The sequence below is a fragment of the Macaca mulatta genome, chromosome 11 (assembly GCF_049350105.2).
Source record: "Macaca mulatta isolate MMU2019108-1 chromosome 11, T2T-MMU8v2.0, whole genome shotgun sequence".
In the NCBI taxonomy this organism is placed as follows: domain Eukaryota; kingdom Metazoa; phylum Chordata; class Mammalia; order Primates; family Cercopithecidae; genus Macaca; species Macaca mulatta.
The window spans coordinates 70,029,072-70,053,644 of record NC_133416.1 but is presented as its reverse complement, the minus strand read 5'-3'; the positions used below and the strand labels follow the sequence as shown (position 1 = coordinate 70,053,644).

The 24,573-nt window shown below is 44.4% G+C and overlaps 1 protein-coding gene and 1 pseudogene across 11 annotated transcripts in view; one reads left to right on the top strand and one right to left on the bottom strand.

Annotated features, from left to right (window-relative positions):
• The window catches only part of PPM1H (protein phosphatase, Mg2+/Mn2+ dependent 1H), a 288,801-nt gene that overhangs the window by 167,599 nt on the left and 96,629 nt on the right, over positions 1–24,573 (top strand). The gene's annotated exons all lie outside the window — the stretch shown is intronic.
• Positions 7,771–9,300, bottom strand: LOC716991 (glyceraldehyde-3-phosphate dehydrogenase pseudogene; annotated as a pseudogene).

The following is a 24,573-nucleotide window of genomic DNA, read 5'->3' as shown; positions in this document are numbered from 1 at the left end:
GTTTTTCCTGCCCCTTGTCGTGATAACACGCTTCCCTCCTTCTCTGTCAAGAACAGCCCTGGGATGTCTTCTAGAAGCTTCAGCTTCAGCATCACTTCTTCCTTGAGGTTTTCCCTGACTCCTCCATCCCATCCCAGGCAGACACCTGTTCACTGATGCCTCTCTGTGTGCCAGGGGCCCAAGGATCTCCCCTCTATTCCTTTTGCTTCACTTTTCACACTGTAGTATAGCTGGGTGTCTCTCTCTCTTCCCTAATAGGCCAGAGCTCATTTATGGTAGGAATAAAATCTTAGCTTTGTATTCTCTCAAAGCTCTTCTAGAAGGAGGCTCAACTCTGCTTAGGTGCTTCAAAAATTGATTATATATAGTATTGTTGTTTGAAAAAACCATGACAGTGTTGATACCATTGCAGGCTTTTCCATATTCTTTAAAGACAAGTAGGTACAGTCAGTCGAGGGAGGACACCATTAACAGTAGGTGCACAGGGACCTGGCATATGAATGACAGAGATGGCTTCTTTTGAGGAAACACTCTCCTAATGCCCAGCACATACAGGCACCTAGCAAACATGGCCTCCACCCCATTGGGCCCGGCTCCCAGTCCATCCTCACACATCAGTTCTGATTCCAGATGACATCTGGTGGGCATCATTTCTCTTTTTTGCCATTCACTGCTGCTGTTCAGGTACTGTCACACACCTCACTGAACTTCAGCAACAAGCTCTGGTTCCCTCTCAGCTCTGTCCTGTACCAGTCCAGTTTCCACACACAACAGGGATAACCTTTGTAAAAGATAAGCCCTCCTCTCAAAGCCCTTCAGAGATGACTGTTGAGCTCATCTGAACTTTTTTGATGACCTGCAGGGTCCTTCTGACTGGCCCCAGCCCATCCCTCGAGCCTCCCCTGAGCCTGTTGTTTTCCTCACTGAGCGGCACGCATGGCTTTGTCTAGCTCCTCACACAGGCCGAGCATCTGCCACCATGCAGCCTTCACACACGCAGTTGCTTCTACCTGAACTGCTCTCCATCCTTCTCCATGACCTCCCCGTGCCAGTCCTTTCAGCATCAGTCTCTCTGTCCCCTCCGGGACCTCCCTGAGGCATCTCCCACCTTCACAGATGGATCACGGTCCTCCCTGTATTGTGAGTTCTGTGCAGCAGAAACGGCCCTTTCTGCTTCCACATCTGATCCCAGTGCCTAGCACAGTGCCTGGCGCAAGGTAGGAGGTGCTCGAGGATTAAATGCTGAAAGAAGAAAAACAGAAGGGGAGAGAAAAAAGGGTCTTGGAAGTTCTCATTTGATTGGTAAAAGTGTGGTGTTACCGGGGTTCCTGTTACACTCAAGGTCACATGGATTTAATTTGAGACCTTTTTATAGTTAAAAATGTCAAGCTCCTTTGGAGGCTGAGCCTTCCATATGCACAGAATGTTTTTATTCAGTGTAGCTGTTACCCAACATTTGAGACAGATTTGCTTCAGCCTGGTGGTTTGGCTCTGTCTAGCGTTTGCAGCCATGATCTCCACTCGCTAATTTAGGGCATACCTAGATTTCCAGCGCACATTTCTCCCTCCCGGCAATGTAGGACATAAGCCAGGGGACGTTGGTGTCCCTAGACGGTGCCTCCACATCCTGGCTCCAGAGTCTGTGGTCTCTCTGGGTGCAGTCTGTCTTCTGGGTCACTCCCATTTGTTCTCATTTCACTATTTTTGTCCCTGGCAATTGTCTGGACGGAAATTCACCAGAGTTCAACATTTTTAGTATTATTGGATCTGACAAAGGAGAGGAGCAAAAGGATGGTCCCCCCAGCATGGAGCAGAAACCAGTGCAGACAAAGAAAAGGCAGCAGCTGGATCAAGGCAGGAATCCAGGACTGAGAAGCACCCTGACCTTCACTGGAGGGGGCAAAATGCATCGGGAGTGTTCCTCTATCTTAGGACGTTGGCTCTCTTCAAGCTCACCCCACATGTTCAAAAGCAACCAGGAGTGGAGGTGAGAATTAATAGTCCACCATGAGTGGTAGCAAGCACAGCAAATGGAATAACAAACCCCTCGGGTTTAGATCTGGCCAAACCACCAGCCTCTCAAGATTTTGGTTGCTTCACCCCTAAAATGAAATGATTGAAGATTTCTAAGCTCAACAATTTCTGTGAAGAAATGTCATTTACCACATCTCTGCATTATGCACCTCTAGTAAATGTTTAATGATCTGCAATAAGTTTGAGAGTCACATTAGTGATTTCAACTTTCTGTATTTGACAAGTGTTCTAATTACCCACCAAGTGAGGAAGAGCTGAGGAAGAAATGAGCTGAGGACTGGCGAGAGGTTGTAGCAATTTGTGTTGTACTTGGACCTGCTTTGCCAAGTTGTGAACAATTAGTCTCCCAGCTGAAAAACAACTGCTGCATGCAAAGCAGGTGATCCGAAATCAGGACGACTGCTCCTGATGCCCATTCCCACTCGTGCACATTTACCCTATCTGGATTTGGTGCTCAGCCCTGACAGGTGCTGGCTGATGATCTTCATGGCATGGTGTGTGGTAGACGGCTGTGGTTTATAGAGGGGAGGAAGCTGAGGTTTGGAGAGGCCTAACAGCCAGTCCAGGGTTGCAGGGGACAAGTGGGAAGGCCAGCACTCAACCCTGGACTGCCTGATTCCACCCAAACATCCCAATTTGGGCAGGCAGGAGATGACCTTGGATGGACTCACAGACCTGAAAAGACCATTTGGTTGATCTGGGCGGCAGCACATATTGGGAACCAGGTAAATCTGCTTCTCAGTCCCTGCTTGGGGACTTCAAGACCATCACTTAAAAACCCTTCTTGCAAAGTAAGAGTAATATCTGCCTCCTTGGGTTGTTGAAGAGAACGTAGACACAGTACCTGCTACTTGGCAGGTGCTTTGAAAAAAAAAATAGTTTCTTTCCCTTCAATTAGAGGAAGGATTGAATCATGCATAGTTCTTCAGGTCCAAAGGCATTTCAGCCTCCTCCAGGTTTCTCTGCCAGCCCCTCCCTTCTTGGTCCTCAATGTGGTGTTCTTTAGTTCTTAACCGATATGGCCCCTGTTTTGAGCGTGTTTCATCACATGTTCCTTTGCCATGCTATATCCCTATTAATTTCAGTAGGGATGGCACCAGGTTCAAGAAGCTGAAGAAGAGGCCCAAAGCCAACAAGCAAGACACAAGATTTTATTATGGGGAACTTACACACAGGAACGGCCCAGTGGTGGCAGTCTGGACAGAACTGCACCTGCTTGTAAAAAGGACACAGTTTGAGGCTGGGCACAGTGGCTCACGCTTGTAATCCCAGCACTTTGGGAGGCCAAGGCGGGTGGATCACGAGGTCAGGAGATCGAGACCATCCTGGCTAACACGGTGAAACCCCGTCTCTACTGAAAATGCAAAAAATTAGCCTGGCGTGGTGGCGGGCACCTGTAGTCCCAGCTACTTGGGAGGCTGAGGCAGGAGAATGGCGTGAACCCGGGAGGCGGAGGTTGCAGTGAGCTGAGATCCGGCCACTGCACTCCAGCCTGGGTGACAGAGCCAGACTCCGTCTCAAAAAAAAAAAAAGGACGCAGTTTGTATAGCATCTTCACTTAGCATCCTCCCCCTAGCACCCTCCACGTGGCAACCCTCATTTCTTGAGATAACTGCTGTCAGGTGTGTCTGCTATGAGGCTTATTCTCGGGGTATGGGTAAGTTACTGCTGTCAGGTGCATCTACCATGCCTCTTCTGAGCCTCCAACAGAGTCTGCAATTGAATGAAAATCCAAGCCTTGGAAGAAGGTGAGCTTGTGAAGTTTCCTGTCCTGCTCTGTGGCTTTCTGAGCACGGTGCTGCTCCTTGGCTATCCGGAGTTCCCAGGGGAAGGTCAGGAAGGCCTTTGCTGAGGCCTCTGATGCTCATCTGGCCAGGCACTGCTGCAGACTCCATGGCAGTGAGCCCCCTCTGGACAAGCACACATCAGGTGTGGTCACCACAGGGTCTGATCACAGAGCTTTGTGCACACTCACCTGACTACCTGTGCAAGACAGAAACCTCGCTAAGGAACTCCTAAGATGGGCCACACATAGTTAGGGGTTAACCCGAAGGCAAACTTGGGGCTTGGCAGATTCTCTAAAACAGTGACTCCCAAGTTGTTGGCATATAGCAGGGTGATGCTACCAAGAGAGGAACTGCAGACGAGGCGCTAACTGGGCCTGTGCTGGGAGACCTTCTGCCTGGCTGTGGGTCTCTGGTCTCAGGCCACAGACAACAGGTCCTGAGAGTGGGAAGAGCCGCTGCTGGGAGCCACGTCCATTTCCCTCGCACCAGTCTGCAGAGGTCAGTCTTCATGTCTAAGCCTTCCAGCTCCTTGCTGTGTCATTCCCCATGGGTAAAATGAAGGCGGATCATGCCCATGAGTGCTGTGGCCTAGAATGACTCTCACCGCAGCCTATTTATTCCACTAAGCCAGCCTGCTCCACTGTGTGGACTCCCTAAACTCTCGCAAAATGCTCCTATAAGTGGGTACCTTGTATAGAGATTCTCAGTACCCTTCTCCAGCCCTTTTTTATGGGGAAATGAGGGGCTGTAAGGCTGGGGCGATGGGAAGCACTGAACAGGCCTGTGTCTGCCTGGTGTTTTGTGGTGGAGATCTCTACCTTAGTAAAACACATAGACCAATTTTAGCAGGAAAATTCAAGGATGTGTTACGCGGTTTTTGCTGTAGATATATGTCATGTTTCTTGTAGAAAATACAAACAGGCAAAAAGGAAAAATTGCCTGTAATCTCCTCCCCTCCCCAACCACTGTTACCAATTACGGGTACATCTTTCCAGCCTTTTTTCATACATAATCTCACTTTCCCCCTAGGGAAATTACACTCTGCATACAGGTTTAAAACAGTTTTTCCCCTTCCTCCTCAAACACAGAGTAATGGAAAATAATCTAAACATTTCTTAATGCTTCCAAATAATGGATATGAACTTCCAATCCCTTGTTCCTCCAAAACTGTGGTGTCCTTAGGACCTTACTTTATAGTATTAATATTTATTGTTGGCTGTAGTCTTCTTTGAGATTACGGTTTTTTATTTAGTTTTTTTCTAAAGCTTCCTGTGTTGTGGGTTTGTTATCTCTTGCTGCTGTCAATGAGTCTGCATGAAACAGAATTCCTTCTCCTTTCTGGATTAGTCCTTATCTTTTTTGACTTGGAAATCATGTAGGCCCTGATGTTTGCACTGTATGTAAACTGAAAGTAAACAACATCTAAGTTAGGGACAGAAGTACTTAAGGTTTTTCCTAGAGCAGAGTATGACTGGTGTGTGGTTAGAATGTAGTCTTCAACCTGGGACTCCGTGCTTACCCTTCAGAGCTAGTCTAGGTCATTTGGTCATTTTCTCATCTTTTATAGGAAAAGTTATTTTTCTTTAGTCGTTCTGGGAATTGGCGTAACCACCACAGCATTTCATGGAGAAAAGAAATTCTCTTAGCTGTCAGATAATTCCTGTCTAGGTGACACCTCTCTTGGGTTAGATGCTTCTTTTTTTCCTCCACAGTTTGAAGGTTTAAATAAAATGTAGCCAGTGTAGAGAGTGGGATGATTGCAATTATGGAGGCAGAAAGATAAGAAGTTTGAAGTTCAGGTGAAGCACATGTCCCATCACCAAGATAAAACAAACAGTGACTCAGTCAAGAATCTGAGTTTTGGCTTAATTTCTCATGCATGTGCATTGTAGGTCATCTTTGAATTTATTTGACTTGTGAAAACAATTTTAACTACAAATAAACACACAAGCAGTATAAATACAGAAACCCCACACAGGCAGGGACCTCCCTTTGGTGAGAACGCTATAGGCATAGATGAATCATGCTGAGATAGTTTGCATCTGTGAGGTTCATGTGAACTTTGAGGCCACCAGCCCTCAAGGCAAAAATAAATACCCTTCAAAGACTTTGTAGCTTCCAAGAATTATTCATGTGGAAACCAAATGAAGATGTTGATTTCCAAGAAAGAGATCTCACAACTACAGTGGATGACTGAGTGATTCCAGCCAAACACAAGAAAGTGTTAACTTTTTAAATCTATTATTGAAGGAATGTAATTGTAATTATGGTACATTACTTTAGGTTTCTGGGGTAGTTTTAAGCACTTAGCTTTAAGCACTCCAGTTTAGCCTTTTGAACAGCAAATTCATGTTTCAAATTACAATGAATGTCTCTATTAATGCGCTTTCTAATTCCTTCTAAACCTCACTCCTAAATTGCACCAGACTGGAGCCATAAAGGGTTGCATGTGGGAAGCCTCCATCTGCTTTTCTCCTTTGAGAGGTGGTTGTGAATGAGACCAGCCAATGGGAATAAGATAATAATTGTGTTCTAAGAGCCTCTTGTTCTGTGGAGTGTGTGACTTACTGACTGATGCTAAACATTTGAAATTGTAAATTTGAATAAGTCCATAGAAATTGGGACACAGAAACATGGGTCTTAAAGGATGGTGCTGCTTCCGAGTGTTTTCTGGAGTGGTGTTATGGTAGGAAGTGCCTCTCAGTAATGCTGTTGTAAAGACAACCTTACAACTTGAAACTTGCCCCCAGAAAAAACACTTGAAAATAGTAGATCGAGGATGACAAATTTCTGGTGAATTCACTAGAGTGTGTTTTCTTCCAGTGAATTTATCTCTTCACTGATTTTATTCATTCCTATGAAATATCTAAGGGTGAACTGGTCTCTTTTCATTTTATAGTTTGAGAAAGAAGTTAAACCCTAAGTAACTATAATAGTTTCTCTAGAACTTAAGATATTTTTTATGCACCTGAAAATTTTTTTTTCAGCCTTACTAGGCCATGGTATAAATATTTCTCCTATTTCTTGTGTTGAAATGGGAGGTATCTCTTTTCTTTCAGGAAGCTGAGTTTCCACTTTTGGCATAACTAATCCCAGCAAAAACAGGAAACAGTTTATCTATCAAAAATCACACTCCCGATTTTGTCCATGATGTTCTTCCTCCTTTCTTGTTCCCTACTGTCTACACTTAAATAATTCAGATTCATAACCCAGCCCTATGAGAGCATGAGGGAGTATGGGGATAAAAGCCACCCCACTGAGGCTTCTCACAAGGACCAAACAGTGCCTCTCAGTGCCTCTTTGGCCATGGGTCTCTGTCTACAGAGTCTCACCATTGGGGGTGCCATTTTCTGGTCATCCACCCTTTCCCCAGCCTCATTTTCCAACTGGACCAGTCATAGCATTGAATGTCCCTTGTGAACTCTGGAAGGAGAGTTTTCCCCTTTGAGCCTGTGGAGGTGCTGTCTTTGGCTCTGGTTAAATCTTTGCTGACATCACAGGTGCCTCTCAAGTCAGCTTACGTAGGTCCAGCTGGTTCCTGCTTAGATATCCTCCTTTCTCTCTCCCTCTCATCTCTGCAGCTTGCGGTAGAGGCTGCTCCCACAGTTCTTGAGCCTTTCATGTGCCGCCATCTTTGTCCATTCAATTGGCTCCTCCGAGATTCAGCGCCCTCCTTCTTTTCCCCTCCCCTACTTTTTCCTTGTATTTCTCAGTAAGTACTCTTCATCTTTTCAGGACCACATTCCCAAATGTCACCAGCTCACCTGCGTCTCAGTATTCCCTGGCCTGGGCCACCTCTTTGTGGATGATGACTCTCCTCCCTCGGAAATTTATTTTGTATATTTATAAATATACAAAATGTGTTCATGTACATGTTTCCTTCATGAAACATTTGTTTTAAAAAAACTGATTACATATGCAGTATATGTTACCTATGTACTTTTTTTTTTTTTTTTTTTTTTTTTTTTGAGACGGAGTCTCGCTGTGTCACCCAGGCTGGAGTGCAGTGGCGCGATCTCGGCTCACTGCAAGCTCCGCCTCCCGGGTTTACGCCATTCTCCTGCCTCAGCCTCCGAGTAGCTGGGACTACAGGCGCCCGCCACCACGCCCGGCTAGTTTTTTGTATTTTTAGTAGAGACGGGGTTTCACCATGTTAGCCAGGATGGTCTCGATCTCCTGACTTCGTGATCCACCCGCCTCGGCCTCCCAAAGTACTGGGATTACAGGCTTGAGCCACCGCGCCCGGCCTCATTTTTTTTTTTTCGGCTGAGCACAGGGGACTTTATTAATGGCACATGACAAGGTGGGGCTCTCTAGACCCCTCCCTTTTCAGGGGGTCTGCATGGGAACTTGAGAAAGGGAAATTCTCAGTGTTGTTGGGGACTGAGTGTGGCAGTGACTCCCCAGCAGTGAGGGCCTCTCTCTTCCTCTCTCACTCTCGCTAGGGTTGGTGGTCCAGGGGTCTTACTCCTTGGTGGCCATGTGGGCCATGAGATCCACCACCCTGTTGCTATAGACAAATATATTGTCATACCAGGAAATGAGCTTCAATGACACGTGGTCGTTGAAGCCAGTGCCAGCCCCAGCACTGAAGGTTGAAGAGTGGATGTCGCTGTTGAAGTCAGAGGAGACAACCTGGTGGTCAGTAGTATAGCCCAGGATGCCCTTGAGAGGGCCTTGGATGCCTGCTTCAAATATGATGTCATCATACTTGGCAGGTTTTTCCGGACAGCAGTTCAGGTCCACGACTGACACACTGGCAGTGGGGACACGGAAGGCCATGCCAGTGAACTTCCTGTTTAGCTCAGGGATGACCTTGCCCACAACCTCAGCAGCACCAGTAGAGGCCGGGATGATGTTCTGGAGAGCGCCGTGGCTGTCACACCACAGTTTCCTGGAGGGGCCATCCACAGTCTTCTGGGTGATGGCGTGGACTGTGGTCATGAGTCCTTCCATGATACCAAAGTTGTCATGGATGACCTTGGCCAGAGGCACTAAGCAGTTGGTGATACAGGAGGCATTGCAGATGATCTTGAGGCTGTTGTCATTACTTCTCATGGTTCACGCCCATCACGAACATGGGGGCGTCAGCAGAGGGAGCAGAGATGATCCTTTTGGCTCCCCGCTGCAAGTGAGCCCCAGCCTTCTCCATGGTGGTGAAGACACCGGTGGATTCCACTATATACTCAGCACCAGCATTGCCCCATTTGATTTTGGAGGGATCTCGCTCCTGGAAGATGATGATGGAATTTTCGTTGATAACAAGCTTCCCATTGTCAGCCTTGATGGTGCCATGAAATTTGCCATGGGTGGAATCATACTAGAACACACAGACCATGTAGTTGAGGTTAATGAAGGGGTCATTGATGGCAACAATATCCACTTTATCAGAGTTAAAAGCAGCCCTGGTGACCAGGCACCCAATACAACCAAATCCTTTGACTCTGACCTTCACCTTCACCATAGTGTCTCAGAGATGCGGCTGTCTGTCAAATGGGAGGAGCAGAGAGCTACTTATGTGCAATTTAAATATGCAAATAAACAAGATTAAGAAAAGAAAGACATGATATTCTTACCATCCAAAGATGATGACTGACTTGTACCTCTCGTCATCCAGGTCTCTCCTTGTCCTGTTCTTGTGTGATTTCCCTGTTCACATGTGGCACCTCTCAGAGCTGAATTGGCCTGCATGGTAGAGAGCTGAAGGCCACCCACCTTGTAACATCCTTAAAACCTACCCTCACTCTCCTGACAGCCACGCCAAAGAGCTGAATCACAACAAGTGTCTCATGGATGGAAGCTCTTCCATTTTGTTACATTTCAACTGTTTTTAACTTGCTTATTTTTACTTGTACTAACCCTTCCTCTTCACTGTCAACCAAAAGATCATGAAAGACTATTGATTTCTAAAGTTCAAGTAAAGACTATGGCTTACCATTTCTTTTAGCTGGACGAGGAAGGGGTTTGGGAGAGAAGCATTGGGAATGAGTTGACTTACTCTCTTATGGAACCCAGGTAGACCAGTGACTGCTGGTTTCTTTCACTAGCCCTCACAAGCCTTTCTTTCATAATCTACTCTAGAATCTGTTTTTGGACAGGGTCTGTCTCTGTCACCCAGGCTGGAGTGCAGTGGTAGCTTGATCTTGGCTCGCTGCAACCTCTACCTCCCAGGTTCAAACCATTCTCCCACCTCAGCCTCCCAAGTAAGTGGGACTACAGGCATGTGCCACCAAGCCTGGCTAATATTTTGTATTTTTGCTAGAGACGGGGTCTCATGATGTGGTCCAGGTTGGTCACGAACTCCTGAACTCAAGTGATCCTCCCATCTCAGCCTCCTAAAGTGCTGGGATTACAGGTGTGAGCCACTGTCCCCAGCCTACTCTAGAATCTTATCAAGACTGGATAAGACAGCTCTCCCCTTCTCACATTGCAGAATCCATAGTCTCCCATGTTAAAAATTACACCTGACTTGCGTATCTCTAATCTTTGTTCACAGCCACATCTCTTCTTCACTGCCCTTCCTTCTAGATCCCTAACAGTACTGCGACAGCCTCATTTTTGAGGACTTTTGGGACCCTAAGATATAATCCATTGAAACCAGAGGATTTGATCCCTTTTATTGCAGCAAGATTCTCCTCTGTAATATTTTTATTTGGTTTGGAGCCTTAGTTTTTCTTGTGGTTTTTCTCCACCTTCTCAATGTGAGAGGGAAGATAATACTTCTAATCCTGGTGATGAGGGAAGGTCATTCCAGAGAAGCAGCAAATACAAAAATCAAGTAAGAATCAGAACAAGAAAGCCCAAGCTTCAAGTCAGAACTAGTGGAAATGAGGTTAGTGGGAGCCCACCCTGATCCCCCTTATCTGGAAAACTATTTAAGAGAAGAACCAGAATGGAAAAAGCCAGAGAGAGGGGGAGAGAACCTGGATCCTGGCGTTCTCCCAGACAAGCCCCCACCACAGTCTCAGCCTCTTTACCTCTGCCTGTGCATCTCAAAAAAAACAAAAAACAAACAAAAAAAAACCACGGAAGCAGAGAGAGATGGCCTGCTGTGGCCTTTTTCCAAGAGGGAGCAGAACAGTTCCGATTTTACATCCAACAGGACTTCAAGAGTAGGGGGTGAGGCACCGTATCCCTAAGCTATGGGTCAGTCAAGTGCTTCCATCCCTGAATCTGACCCACACATGGTAGAAAGGTGGAAAGATGTTAGATGTTCGTCCCATAGTTAGATTTGGGCATTGTTATAAAGGAACCTGGTTTTGGAAAACAACAATCTACACGAGTATATTAAAGACTCAGAAAAGTCCTTTGACAAAGAAGAATGTTTCCTGAACTCTTTCAAGCACGAGGAGTCTTCGTTTGGGGGTCCCCTGTTTTCATTCACACCGGATTCCACGGGAAATGTTGTAGAGGCCAACCTAAATTAACTGATTTATTCTGTGAAGAGGAGTTTGACAGGTAGCTGAGGTTAGAAGGTAGATGAGAGAACGGACCTGTTTTTCTGTGTTTTCACTTAATATGTTAGTTCAGTTCTCGGCTTTGTTTTTCTCCCCTTTTTCTATATGCATTCCCTAGAACACTTGTTTCAGTTTTATAATTTAACTACCATATAGATATGACTCTTCACAAATCTTTTTTAGCCCTGACCTCATTCCTGAGCACCACTCCCACATTTCCAACTGTGTCTTCACTAGCCCCTCCACCTGACATCAGGCATATGCCCCAAATTCAGATGCCCAAAATGCAATGTCTTCTCCAGACCACCTCTTCTGCTTGTCTCTCCTGTGTTAATAGCATCGTCGTCCTTCATTGCCCAAGCTGGGAACCTCAGCAGATTTGCAGGCATTTTCTTCTCCTTTAATTCTCACATAATTTTTTAAAATTATGTATTTTATCTCTAAGAATTTTCTGTTTCCACAGACATAGTTCAGACTCATTTTTTACTTGGACAGTTGTAAGAGCCTTGGATAAATTATGGGTTGAGTAGAATTTTTGCAGGAAAAGGGGATTTGGTGTGGGAATCCTTTATATACATCTCTTTGTCACAATAAAATTAAAAATTATGGATATGCTTGGGAAAATGTTAAGGAGACTCTAACATTAATATTAATGAGCAGAGTGAGGTTTCAAAGCTATTGAGCAAGGGATTCAAGAATACCCCCAACTCCCCTGTCAATCTTCCTTCTTTTCTGTGGAATGTTGGGGGGATCTGAACACGTGAATGGAAATGACAATGAGAAATCTTCAAAATGTTAAATTTTTATTTAACGATAAAATGTGAGACAACCATTTTATTCTTAAAGCCTAAGCGAGGTCACAAAAAATTTTTTTTTCTTTTGTACAATTCCTTAAGATCCCATTTGTAGACACTTATAATCACCCAAAAATAAGGAAGTTCCAAGTAAATTACTATCCTACTGACTCTTTGTGAGTTTAATTTATTCATTCAGCATCACTAATAATCTATAAAGTCCCTTCATACATACACTCATTTAGTCTGAAGAAAGTGGTATTTATCAAGTGGGGAAAATTGATTCTCAGAGTGGCTAACTCACTTTCCCAGTATACTTAATTCATAGCTTGAAATTGACTTTGGACTGCAAACTTTGATCACTTTTCATTTCACTGTAGCCGGCTCCCAAACCCAACTTAATGGGTTATGTTCAATGAATGAGAGATGGGCTTCCCAGGCCTTTGCTGTGTAAGGAACTGGCACTGGGTAACTGTAACCAGGCAGAGCCAGAGAGGCCTTACAAGTAGGGCCGGTGTGCAGCATCTAGCCTGTGTAACCCAACCATGAACCACAGATGAGCCTCCCTGCCTCGCCAGATGAAGTAATGTAACTTATTTTGAACAGGAGCATGTGGCAAAGAAGAGGTCCTGTTTACTTCCACAGTGCACACTGCAAGACATTCTCAGTACATTATGCAGTCTAGATCTCATTGTTTATGGGTCTGGTTTTGCCCTCATGCACCAGACGTAGTTCCTGATTTATAGCACCCTAAAGAAACTACAGTGAAGGATGCCTCAAGATTCTTGGCAGGCAAATAGAGACAAAACTCCTTTACATCTTTTTTAAGAATTCCAGGGATGGAGATCCATGAGCTTTGGTCAAATGTATAAAGTGAAGATCAAGAAATTGTTTTCCCTTTTCCAACCATAGAATTTTACTGATTTGATGTGATTTCCTCCTGTTTGTTTCACTCTGAGCATGAAGAACTGGTCACCCACTGTTCTCTGAATAAACCCATTTTAAATGCATGAAGGCAAGTGTGATGAGATTGTTCCTCATTCTTTCCCTCAGGCTAAAATACCACTTTTGCTTTAGCCTCTTCAAAGCTTCTATTTTCCACCCCTTGAATTGTGTTTACTCCTCTTCTTGGGACCCTGCTCAGTTGTTCCGTCACATTGCTATTTTTCAAGTAAAGAGGCCTGAATCGGACACAAATCAAACAAGGGTGTGACCAATCCAGGGTATTAGTGAAGAAATTATTTCCTGGGCTCTGCAAGTCCTACCTGTCTTGGCACACAAATAGTGAGCCATTGTAGTCAACAGTCACCTTTAAAAAGAAGAGAAAAGTTCATCCTACTCATAAATAGTCTGCAGTAGAGAGAAAAATAAATGCCTTTGGTGGCTTCACCTGTTCTGGCTACTTGCTGTGAGGAAGAAAATGTGCTTGATTTGGCACTTAACAAATGGTTGTACACATTTGTGCTAAGGAACCGTGCGATATTGTGAATTTTAGATATTGACCCTGCACTAGAGAGAAGCAGAATACATATCCTCTGATGCAAATGAAAAATAAAGCATTGTGTGATATACACATTGAAATCTAAACATGCAGGCAAAACTTTTTCAGCAAGATGCCTTTAAAAGGGTGCTGAATAAGAAATCACTGAGATTTTCAGATCTGAATCTAGTTTGAACTCGAGTCCTTTAAGAGAAAGTTCTAAAACCCACCAATTAGGAATGTAAAATTGTACAGTCACTTTGGAAAGCTAACTGGTGGTTCTTCAGAAAGTTAAGGTTACCATATGGCTCAATAATTTCACTCCTGGGTATATGCCCAAGAGAACTGAAAACATATATTTACACAAAAAGTTGTACACAAATGTTCATTGCAGCATTATTCACTATTTTTTTTAAAATGGAAACAAATGTCTGCCAACTAATGAATGGATAAACAAAATGTGTTCATGTGATGGAATATTATTTAGTCACAAGAAGGAATGAAGTACTGATGCATGCTGTAACATGGATGAACCTTGAAAACATATGTTAAGCAAATGAAACCAGTCATAAAGACCATGTATTGTATAATGCCATTCATATTAAATGTCCAGAATAGATTAATCCATAGAGACAAAGTAGATTAGTATTTGCCAGGGCTTAGAAGGAAGGAGAGATGGGGAGTGGCTACTAAAATGTACAGGGGCTAGGGAGTCCTTTTTCAGATTTCGAAAATCCTGGAATTGGGCCGGTTGCGGTGGCTCACGCCTGTAATCCCAACACTTTGGGAGGCCGAAACAGGCTGATCATGAGGTCGGGAGATCGAGACCATCCTGGCTAACACGGTGAAACCCCGTCTCTACTAAAAATACGAAAAAACTAGCCAGGCGTGGTAGCCTGTAGTCCCAGCTACTTGGGAGGCTGAGGCAGGAGAATGGCATGAACCTGGGAGGCAGAGCTTGCAGTGAGCCGAGATCGCACCACTGCACTCCAGCCTAGGCGACAGAGCAAGACTCCGTCTCAAAAAAAAATAGAAAAAAGAAAATGTCCTGGAATTGGATAATGGTGATGGTCGCACAACCCTGAGAATGTACCAAAAAACACTGACTTGTATCACTTTAAGAGGGTGAATTTTATGGTATGCAGACTGTAATTCAAAACCAGAAAGCAAACACATAGACCTCTTTTTTTGAGAAATGATATGCACCTTGAAAACCTTTCATTAATGACTAAGGCATTTACCTGATCTGGAAAATGTTGTGTTGGTGTGCTGGGTTTCATGAGTGTTGCTGGTAGCCAAGATGGTAGACTAAGATGTTTCTACAGAAAGTGGCTGAATATGACACTGAGAAATTATTCTGGGTGGTATGAATACAGACTGGGCTGGTTGTGAAGAAAGCAAGGAACGTTGGACTCAGCTATGGCTCTATGAGTGGTCACTTATTTTTGCTGCTACTTAAAGATCTGAAATATTTTTCCCTTGACTGTCATTTGTGAATATTTTTGCCTAGGAGCTTAACTGCATAGTTGGGGTCTTGTTAAATGAATCATCATATTTGCAGACTTATTTAGTAGTTTCCATTCTGAAAATTGAATGACAAGAAATACACCCAAACTGATTCCAGGCTATTAGGTTTACTTTTTTCCCTTCAGCTATTTTTTAATACCATTAATTAGCATCTACAGAGTAGCCATCCTCTGACGATGGTAAGGTAACCCTGGCTTGTCCCTCAGCTGCCCTGCTTTCTTTCCCAACAATGCGTTTCTAATACTTTTGAAAGAGAACAACACTTCTGCTGCATCCAAACAGAATCCACAAGGTCTGATGCTTTTGAACAAAATGGATGTTTCCTCCCTGTGCCTTGAAATTGATATACACTGTCAAAAGGGGTTTTCCGAATGGTTTCTCTTTGTCACCTTGTACCAGATTTTCTCCTCCATTCTGGAAATCTGCAGTTTAATGTTGCGTTTCGAATCACTTTCAGCTGAAAGAGTGTGTAATGGAATCAGGGCATCCATGAATACTCTTAACAGTGTCAGAGATGCCTTTTTGTTTGTAGCTCTGTGTTCCAAGGGGACTGATGACAACAATGAAATTACATTGGGGGCCTTGCTCAGGAACAGGTTCCTTGTCTGTGATGATTTAAGAGAAATAGTAAGGGTGGCTTCTCCCATCCTGTTGCTTCTGTGTTTGGTTTATATTTCTTAGAATCTAAATTGTGGTGATTATCACCTCCTGAGAAAAGTAGTAACTGGAGTCCTTGTCGGTATTTTCCTACCCCAGTGTGTATCAGACTTCTTTTCAGAAGCATTTCACTCTAACGCTGAAAGTTGCCTTGAAATCACCTGATTGTGCCCCTTTTTGTTATTAGCAAGGATGCCAGGGCTCAGAGTTAAAGACTATTAACAGTAGCCCACTGTGGAGCTGGCACCTATAATTTCAGATTCCCAGGCCGGTGCTGTTTCTGCCACAACACACAGGCTCCTACCACCAATTACTCACATATCTGTGAATTACCTCCAAAGCCATGAACCTTCTGAGCTGGAGGAGGGCTTGACAATTAGCCTCTGTCCCACAGTCTTCATCATTTCGTGCTTTGGCTGTCACAGTATAGCCTTCCAGGTTAACTGTCAGAACCTAACAACCCAGAAAGGATAGATGATGGCAGGCGCTTCCTCACGCGCGTGTGTGTGTGTTCTACATTGGCACACATTTAACTACATGAGTGGGTGGAATCCATGTTACAGGGCTGGCCGATTGCTTAGGAATTAAAGATGGGAATGAAGTTCTGCACTCCCAGGACTTTTTTAAACTAGAGCCTCAAAGCATTTTGCTTTGCCATTCAGCAAGTTCTCTTGCTGCGGAGAGAAGAAACCAGGGTATAACAAAGTAAAATGACTTGGTTTGGAATTGGACTTCAGATGTGAGCTTGATCGCTGCCCTTTGTCTTACTTAGAGGACTATTTTATTTTTTTTTATTTTTATTTTATTTATTTTATTTTTTTGAGACGGAGTCTCACTCTGCCGCCCAGGCTGGAGTGCATGGCCGGATCTCGGCTCACTGCAAGCTCCTCCTCCTGGGTTCATGCCATTCTCCTGCCTCAGCCTCCCGAGTAGCTGGGACTACAGGCGCCCGCCTCCGCACCTGGCTAATTTTTTGTAGTTTTAGTAGAAACAGGGTTTCACTGTGGTCTCGATCTCCTGACCTCATGATCTGCCCGCCTTGGCCTCCGAAAGTGCTGGGATTACAGGCGTGAGCCACTGCGCCGCCCACTTGGAGGACTTTTAATACCTTTTACTCCATAGAAATTGGACTCCTGGACACCATTACCTGCTTCTCAAGTCCAGCAGCTTGGGGATTTTGGATTTCTTTTCCATTTCTACTCTACCGAGAGATGCTACCTTTATTTTTTAGTTGGGCTATGTATTTGTGTGTGTGTGCGTGCATAATTTTTTTCTCTTTCTCTTTCCCACCTACGTTATAGGTCATTGTTGTGTGTCTAGAGCAGAGGGAGTGCTTGGCAGGTTCTGCCACATGGGCAAAGCTTTCTACTGAGGCTGAAAAGCTCCATGCCTATTAATTGTCTCCATGCCATGTTTACATAGCACCTATTTATTATTTGACTGTGAATTTGGGGATTTTGTCTGGTTTTAAGACAAAAGGTTTTTACCTTGAGAGGGCAGAAGGGCGGAAGTGTGCTCTGGAATGTACCCTGCCAGAACATGGGCTTTTAGGCTTTCTGAGGGTGACACGAAGAAGGTGCTGACAGAGTGTTCCTGTGTTTGCACTACTTGATTCTCCAAACTTCATCTTCCCCTTAAAACTTAATTTATGCTGGGCATGGTGGCTCATGCCTGCCATCCCAACACTTTGGGAGGCTTAGGTGTGAGGATCACTTAAACCCAGTACCCAGCACTAAAAAATTTTTTTTAATTGCCAGGCACGGTGGCTCACGCCTGTAATCTCAGCACTTTGTGAGGCTGAGGTGGGCGGATCACCTGAGGTCGGGAGTTCGAAACCAGCCTGACCAACACGGAGAACCCCTGTCTCTACTAAAAATACAAAATTAGCCAGGCCTGGTGGTGCGTGCCTGTAATCCCAGCTACTTGGGAGGCTGAGGCAGGGGAATCACTTGAATCTGGGAGGTGAAGGTTGCGGTGAGTCGAGCTCATACCATTGTACTCGCGCCTGGGCGACAAGAGTGAAACTCCGTCTCAAAAAAAAAAAAATTTTTTTTTTAATTAACCAGGCATGGTGGTACATGCCTGTGGTCCCAGCTACTCAAGAGGCTGAGGTGAGAGGATCACTCGAGCCCAGAAGTCCAGGGCTACAGTGAGCCACGATTATGCCACTGCACTCCAGCCTGGGCAACAGAACGAGACCTTGTCTCAAAAAAAGAAAAAAGGAAAGAAAGAATTTGTTACTTGTTTGCATGAATCTGAAGCTTTCTCTATAGCCATAGCCAATAACAATAGCTCTGCAGTGTACTAAGGCAATGTCATTTCATTTTAGGAAATTTAGAGGTGAGGGGGCGTGAATGAGCTTCTACTTTTCAAACCCAGTAGCAACCTGTGTGTTGGGGCTCTGTGGAGGGAGAACATTTCTGAGACCATCTAGAAGGAAAGTTCCTTATTCTGCAGGATGAAACCACAGCACACAACAGTATAGGTTGAGTTTTGCTTGCTACGGAACAAGGGAGATATCACCCAAGCAATAGAAAGTGTGATTGGCTGTTTGGTGCCTCACAACGAAGATGTCCCCTTCTCCTAGTAGTGATGTATGAAGGGGAGGTGGCTTCCCCATCCTACTGCTACCTCCAGACCTCTGGGTGGCTGTCTGGGCCTGGAACTCTGGCAGTCCGTGGTGGTAGGTAGCCCATAGGCAATGAATACGGTAATTGAGTTGGGAGTGGTGGTTTGGTTTGGTTTGGTTTTGCTTTATCAGTGTTACTGATTGAACACATTGAAAATTTCCCTATGACCACTGAATAAATCACACCTGGATGTATACTGTAGAGCCTGTGGGCACAGTTTCAAGTCAGTTCTTGGGTGCCTAGTGAAATATATGTATGAGACTGATACAGAATGCCCAGGCTACGGGGGGAGATCGCACCTGTTTAAACCTTTTTTTTTTTTTTTTTTTTTTTGAGACAGGATCTTGCTCTGTTGCCCAGGCTGGAGTGCAGTGGCATGATCATAGCTCATCACAGCCTCAACTTTCTGGGCTCAAGTGATCCTCCCATCTCAGCTTTCTGAGTAGCTGGGACTATGGGTGTGCACCACAACACCTGGCTAATTTTTTCTATTTTTTGTAGAGATGAGGGTCTCAGTATGTTGCCTAGACTGGTCTCAACTCCTGAGTTCAAGTGATCTTCCTGCCTTGGCTTCCCCAAGTGCTGGGATTATAGATGTGAGCCATCACGCCTGGTCTAAACTTCTTTATATGGCTAAGATTAACAAGCTCTAACCTTCAATCGAAGAGCTGATGAATTCTTTAGTCATGCATTTAATCCCTCACTTGGAACCTCTTCTTATACTTTTATTTTGAATGTGATTGGCAGTTCTAAACCTATTTTTCTGGGTCCTTTCCTTAAAGCACAAGTGATGTAGAAAAGTACAGGCATCTTTAGGCTTAACCAGTTCTTATTTTTATGAGAAGATTCAGTCACTGGCTTCTCAGTTAGTGGCTTCTGAAACAGATGCAGGATAGTTTTGTTGCTGTGCCTGAGCTCCAAATAACGGCCTCTGAGATGTGGTTGGGCCACCTAGTAGAACTTCATGGAGAGGTGCTTGAGGCGTGTGGGGTTCATGAAGGGTGGTAACATTACAAAGATGAATCGGCATTCAGGAAGACTCTAGGTCTTCTGTGACTGTGTAGCCAAATCTGGGCAAATCAGTTCCTCTTCAAATTTACAAAAGGAGCATACATTTCTTGTAACAGTCAAATAATACAAAAATATATAAAGAAAAGTTAACCAGGCGAGGTGGCTCATGCCTGTAATCCCAGCACTTTGGGAGACTGAGGTGGGAGGATCGCTTGAACCCAGGCATTCACGACGAGCCTAGGCAACATAGTGAGGCCTCGTCTCTACAAAGAAAAAAATAATAATTTAAAAAATTAAAAATAATAAAAAGTTTTAAAAAGAAAAATTAACTTTCTCTCCCACTTCCACAACTTCCTTGCCACTCATTCAAACATAATTATATGTTATCAAGCTGCCAGGTGTCGAGGTGGTCAGTTAGGACAATGAACCAAACTGAAAGTAACAATCGTTTCTTCTCTTACTGCAATAGTCCTGGCAAGAGGCAAAGAGGGAAGTGCTGACTCCCCAGGGTTCCATTTTTCCCCATAGGATGGCAACATGTGAAGGTCTGGCAGATGACACGCAGCGCTAGCAGGAGGGAGCCTCAGTGCCCAGAGCTCTGAACTAAAGGCTTTGCCATTTTGTGGACCGAGGGATGGAGGGCCAGGGAGAGAAGGGGAAGGACTACGAGTAGACTGAGTCAGAGCAGAGAAGTTTCTCAGTGGAGACTTTTAGGCTAGGGGGATATGAGTCTTGGGCTGTAGTCCTCTTAGCGGCTGCAGTGCGGGGACTGTGCACCACATCTGGTGTGGAGAGGGCAGCTTCCCCCGTGAGGCCTGCTGGGCAGAGCCTTTGTAATGGCCTGTGGTCAGGCCTGAAACATAGCACACAGGATTTGGGCATGGAATCAGATTCCTCACGTAGATGGGATATCTATATATAGTTTTTGTTTTTACAAAAATGGGATTGTACCACTCATTACTCTGCAGTTTACTTTTCTCACTTACTATATCATGGATAACTCCAGGTCACAAAATAGAATTTCACTTTTTTTTTTTTTTTTTCGAGACAGAGTCTCACTCTGTTGCCCAGGCTGGAGTGCAGTGGTGCAATCTCAGCTTACCACAACCTCCGCCTCGCAGGTTCAAGCAATTCTCCTGCCCCAGCCTCCCAAGTAGCTGGGATTATAGGCACCCACCACCACGTCCAGCTAATTTTTGTACTTTGAGTAGAGACAGGTTTTCACCATGTTGGCCAGACTGGTCTCGAACTCCTGACCTCAAGTGATCCACTCACCTTGGCCTCCCAAAGTGCTGGGATTACAGGTGTGAGTCACAGCTCCTGGCCTCTTTTTTTTTTTTTTTTTTTTTTATGGCTGTATAATGGCTTATAGAATACAAACCAATCCATTCAACAGTTCCCCTTTTGACAGACATTCGGTCTATTTCCAGTCTTTGCCCCAATGAATAACGTCAAAAGTCTGAATTGTATGTATAGCCTATGTACTGAGTCTTTTATTACTTTAGAATGTATTCCCAAAAGTGGAATGACTGAACCATTAGATATGTAATTATAATTGTAATCAATGTAAAAGGTGTAACAATCCCCATTCCCATGATGAAAGTGACTTTTACTCTATGGAAACTATATATTGTTGATTTTTTCAATGTTTCCCAACCTAATGAGCAAAATTATATATTGTTTTTACTTTAGCATGCATTTTCATGGACTGGTGAGACTGAGCATCTTTTCATATCTTTATTAAACATTTGTATTTTTCCTCTGTCAGTTGCCTAATCATATTTTTTATCAGCTTTTTTTCTTCTGCTTGTTTGTTAAATGCCTGTTGGCACATGTCAGTCTTGCTCTGAGAACATCACACTGAGTTGAGATTTAACAAGAGTTAATATGATCCCTTTAAGAAAAATTGTAAAATCAAGTTAATATTTGAAGTGAGCATCCTGTTTTACCCTCCGTTTCTCTTAATCACTTAATATTTAGACTAGGGGAATAAAGGTATGTGTTTTTAACTCCAAAATATCACATTAGAGGAGAGAAGTAGCGGGATTTTCTAGGAATTAGTCTCTAACTCAGAATTCTCATTGGTTAGGAATAAATTACCTTTATCTTCTCGTGTAGATAATATTTGGGGCAGGAACCAAAGGGAGTTTTTGTTTTTGAGACAGGGTCTCACTCTGTTTCCTAGGCTGGAGTGCAGTGGTGCAATCTCGGCTCACTGCAACCTCCCCCTCCCAGGTTCAAGCAATTCTCCTGCCTCAGACTCCCAAGTAGCTGGGCTTACAGGTGCCTGCCACCACACCCAGCTAATTTTTGTATTTTTAGTAGAGATGGGGTTTCACCATATTGGCCAAGCTGGTCTCGAACTCCTGATCTCAAGTGATCCGTTCCTCTTGACCTCCCAAAGTGATGGAATTACAGACGTGAGACACTACACCCAGCCTGAGTTTTTTAAAGTATTCATATCTTGCTTTACCTCCTTTTCTCCCATTCTTGCAGTTGACTCATAAGAACACCCTAAACCTTACTGTTTATTGTATCACAAATAACGTCCCATCAATTTTACTGGAATTGATGTCACATAAATTTCAACTGTAGTCTTTAAAGGAAAGGCTAATCTTAACATTGGATAATATGTTTAAAACCATCCCCTCTGTATGGGAAGGGGTATTAGATGGGAGGTGTTTGCCAGTGGATTAGACCACCTCAACCCCAGCAACTTTCTCATTTAACCTCTGGAATGTTACTCAAATTCTGGTCATGGTGGTATCCACAAGTCTAGGTCCGAAGCCTCAGAAGGAAGGTCAGCGTGTGTACGTAGCTCTCCTGCACCTTCGCTTCCACAGCTTTTGGTTTTTGTTTTTTCTTAATTTTCCTTAGGAAAAGCATCTCATAAAATAATGAAATAGAAGCTAGGAAGTACAGGGGTCCTGTGATGAGAGACTGCAGCTTTAAAGGCATTTCTCTACTTTATTGATTGTTTAGTATGAGATTTGTCAGCTTTCACATGCGCTTCGTTCCCTTTGAAACCCCTTTCCTCTCATTGCCCTCCTCCAGATTGGAGACCAGCACTCTGACAAATTGATCCCAAGATCAGAGGGATGAAAGAGAGAAAGATCAAAAGGAAGCAAGGATCACATAGGAAGAGGCATCGCAATGTAGGCACTGGGAAGGCTGGCAGTCAAACATGCTGTCATCTTTAATCCATGGATGCCTCTTAAAGGAAGAGCTTGGTAGTTCAAACGGAAGTGAAAAAATGTTCTGTACATAGATGGATTTGGATATAATTAGCTATTTAAGAAAGTAATAAACTAGGCTTGCCCTGGTAGTCATATTGTAATAGAATGCAGATACCTCACTGTGTGTGAATTTGAAATTAAAAAGCAAAGTAAACATGGTGGACTGCTACCATTGCTGCCCTCTCCCCGTCCCTTGCCCACAAAGGAGAGGCGCTGCCTTGTTCCCCCTTCTATTTCAAGGCACTTCTCGGTGGTGACTCAGCCAGAACATTGTCCTCTTAGGTCTACTGTCTTTTTGCAAAACCAACAAAAAGGCGTATGGATTTTTAAGGGCTCAGACTATAAGTTATATAATGTTGCTACTAAAGAAAGTCTTACTTAGGGCCATCATTTCTGGATTCTTCTGTTCCTCCCAAGTCTAGCTCCCTTTTCATCTATTTAGCCACTTATCCATCAGCAAGCAGTTGTTGCACATCTGCCACGTGCTAGGCACTGAGCACTGGAGGTTCAGAGACAACGACATAGACTCTGCTTGGAAAATATCCGCCGGGTAGTTCAAGACAGCCATGGAAGCCAACAGTCATAGCAAGGACTGGTAAGGGTACAGCTAGGCATATGACGCCACAGAGTCACAGAGAAGGGGCATGGAGGGTAGGCCAGGAGGACAGCAGAAGGCGTTCTGAGCTGACTCAGAGAAATGGGCTGGCCATGAGAAGGGAGAAGCAGATGTGAAGGGAGTAGCAAGAGTGAGGTTAAAGCGAGAAATACAGGCAAGGACCAGATAACAAAGGAAACTGGAAAAGCTGGGAAGCCATCACAGGGCTTTAGGTAGGCGATGTGGCACGATGAGAGCAGTGCTTTAACATCACCTTTGTGACCCTATGAAGCACGGGGCAGAGGAGGGCAGAACAGGGGCTGAGGAAGCAGTGGAGAGCTCCTGAGTCACGTAGATAAGCTCTGATGGAAACCAGAACCAAGGCACTACCAGGAATCAAAGAAAGAGAGGGATTCTTGTGCTGCTGAGGAGGTGAAATCTACAAGCCTGGGTGCCTATTTGGACATATGAGGTGAGAAAAGGGAGGAGTCTGGAATGGCTGTCTGTCTTCTGGCACAAGCAACTGGGTGGAAAATTGTGTTGTTCCCGGAGACAGAGAATACTAGAGGACAGATTTGGGAGGGGGCTGGGGACAGGATCATTAATTTTGTATCTTATTAAGTATGAAATGCCAGTGAATATATTGAAGTGGATATATCTGTTGGCAGTTGGCTGTTCCAGGCTGAGCACAACAGAGATGTGTGGGCTAGATAGGTTGTCTGGACTCACCAGCGTATGTTGTTGTTGAAGCTATTTATCCATTCAGTAAATATTAAGAGTATACATTCAGGGCTATCTGTGAGCATGCAACCTGCGCACCACACCAGGCCCTGCTCTCAGAAGGACCTCACATTTGATGTAATGCTCTGCTGTGGCTGTCTTGAAATTATCCATTTTTTATCGGGGGGCCCTTGTTTTTATTTTGCACTGGACCCTGAAATTACATAGCCCTGCCTACAATGGCCTGGCACTGGTTGCAGTAGTAGGGCTACAGTGTTGATCAAGACAGGCATGGTTCTTGTCCAGCTTACAGGCTAGCATGGAAAGCAAACAGTTAAGTAATCAATTATAAAATATGATGAGTTCTGTATTAAGAGAGGGACCAGGCTAAGGGAACACTTATGGAGGGATAGTGATCTAACCCAACCTAACCTAACCTTGGTGGCTGAGGAGTTAGGGAATGAGAGCACCCAGGGAGTATAGTGAGACAGAATCCTAGTCCACAACACCAAAGAAGGGATGGAGAAGTCGAAGAGAGAATGTCCTGGGAGTTAGGAGGGAAACCAGGAGAAGTTGTATCCCTGGTGCCAGGGTTAGGAGACAGTCACATGCTGTCTGGGAGATCAGAACGATGACATGCCAAAG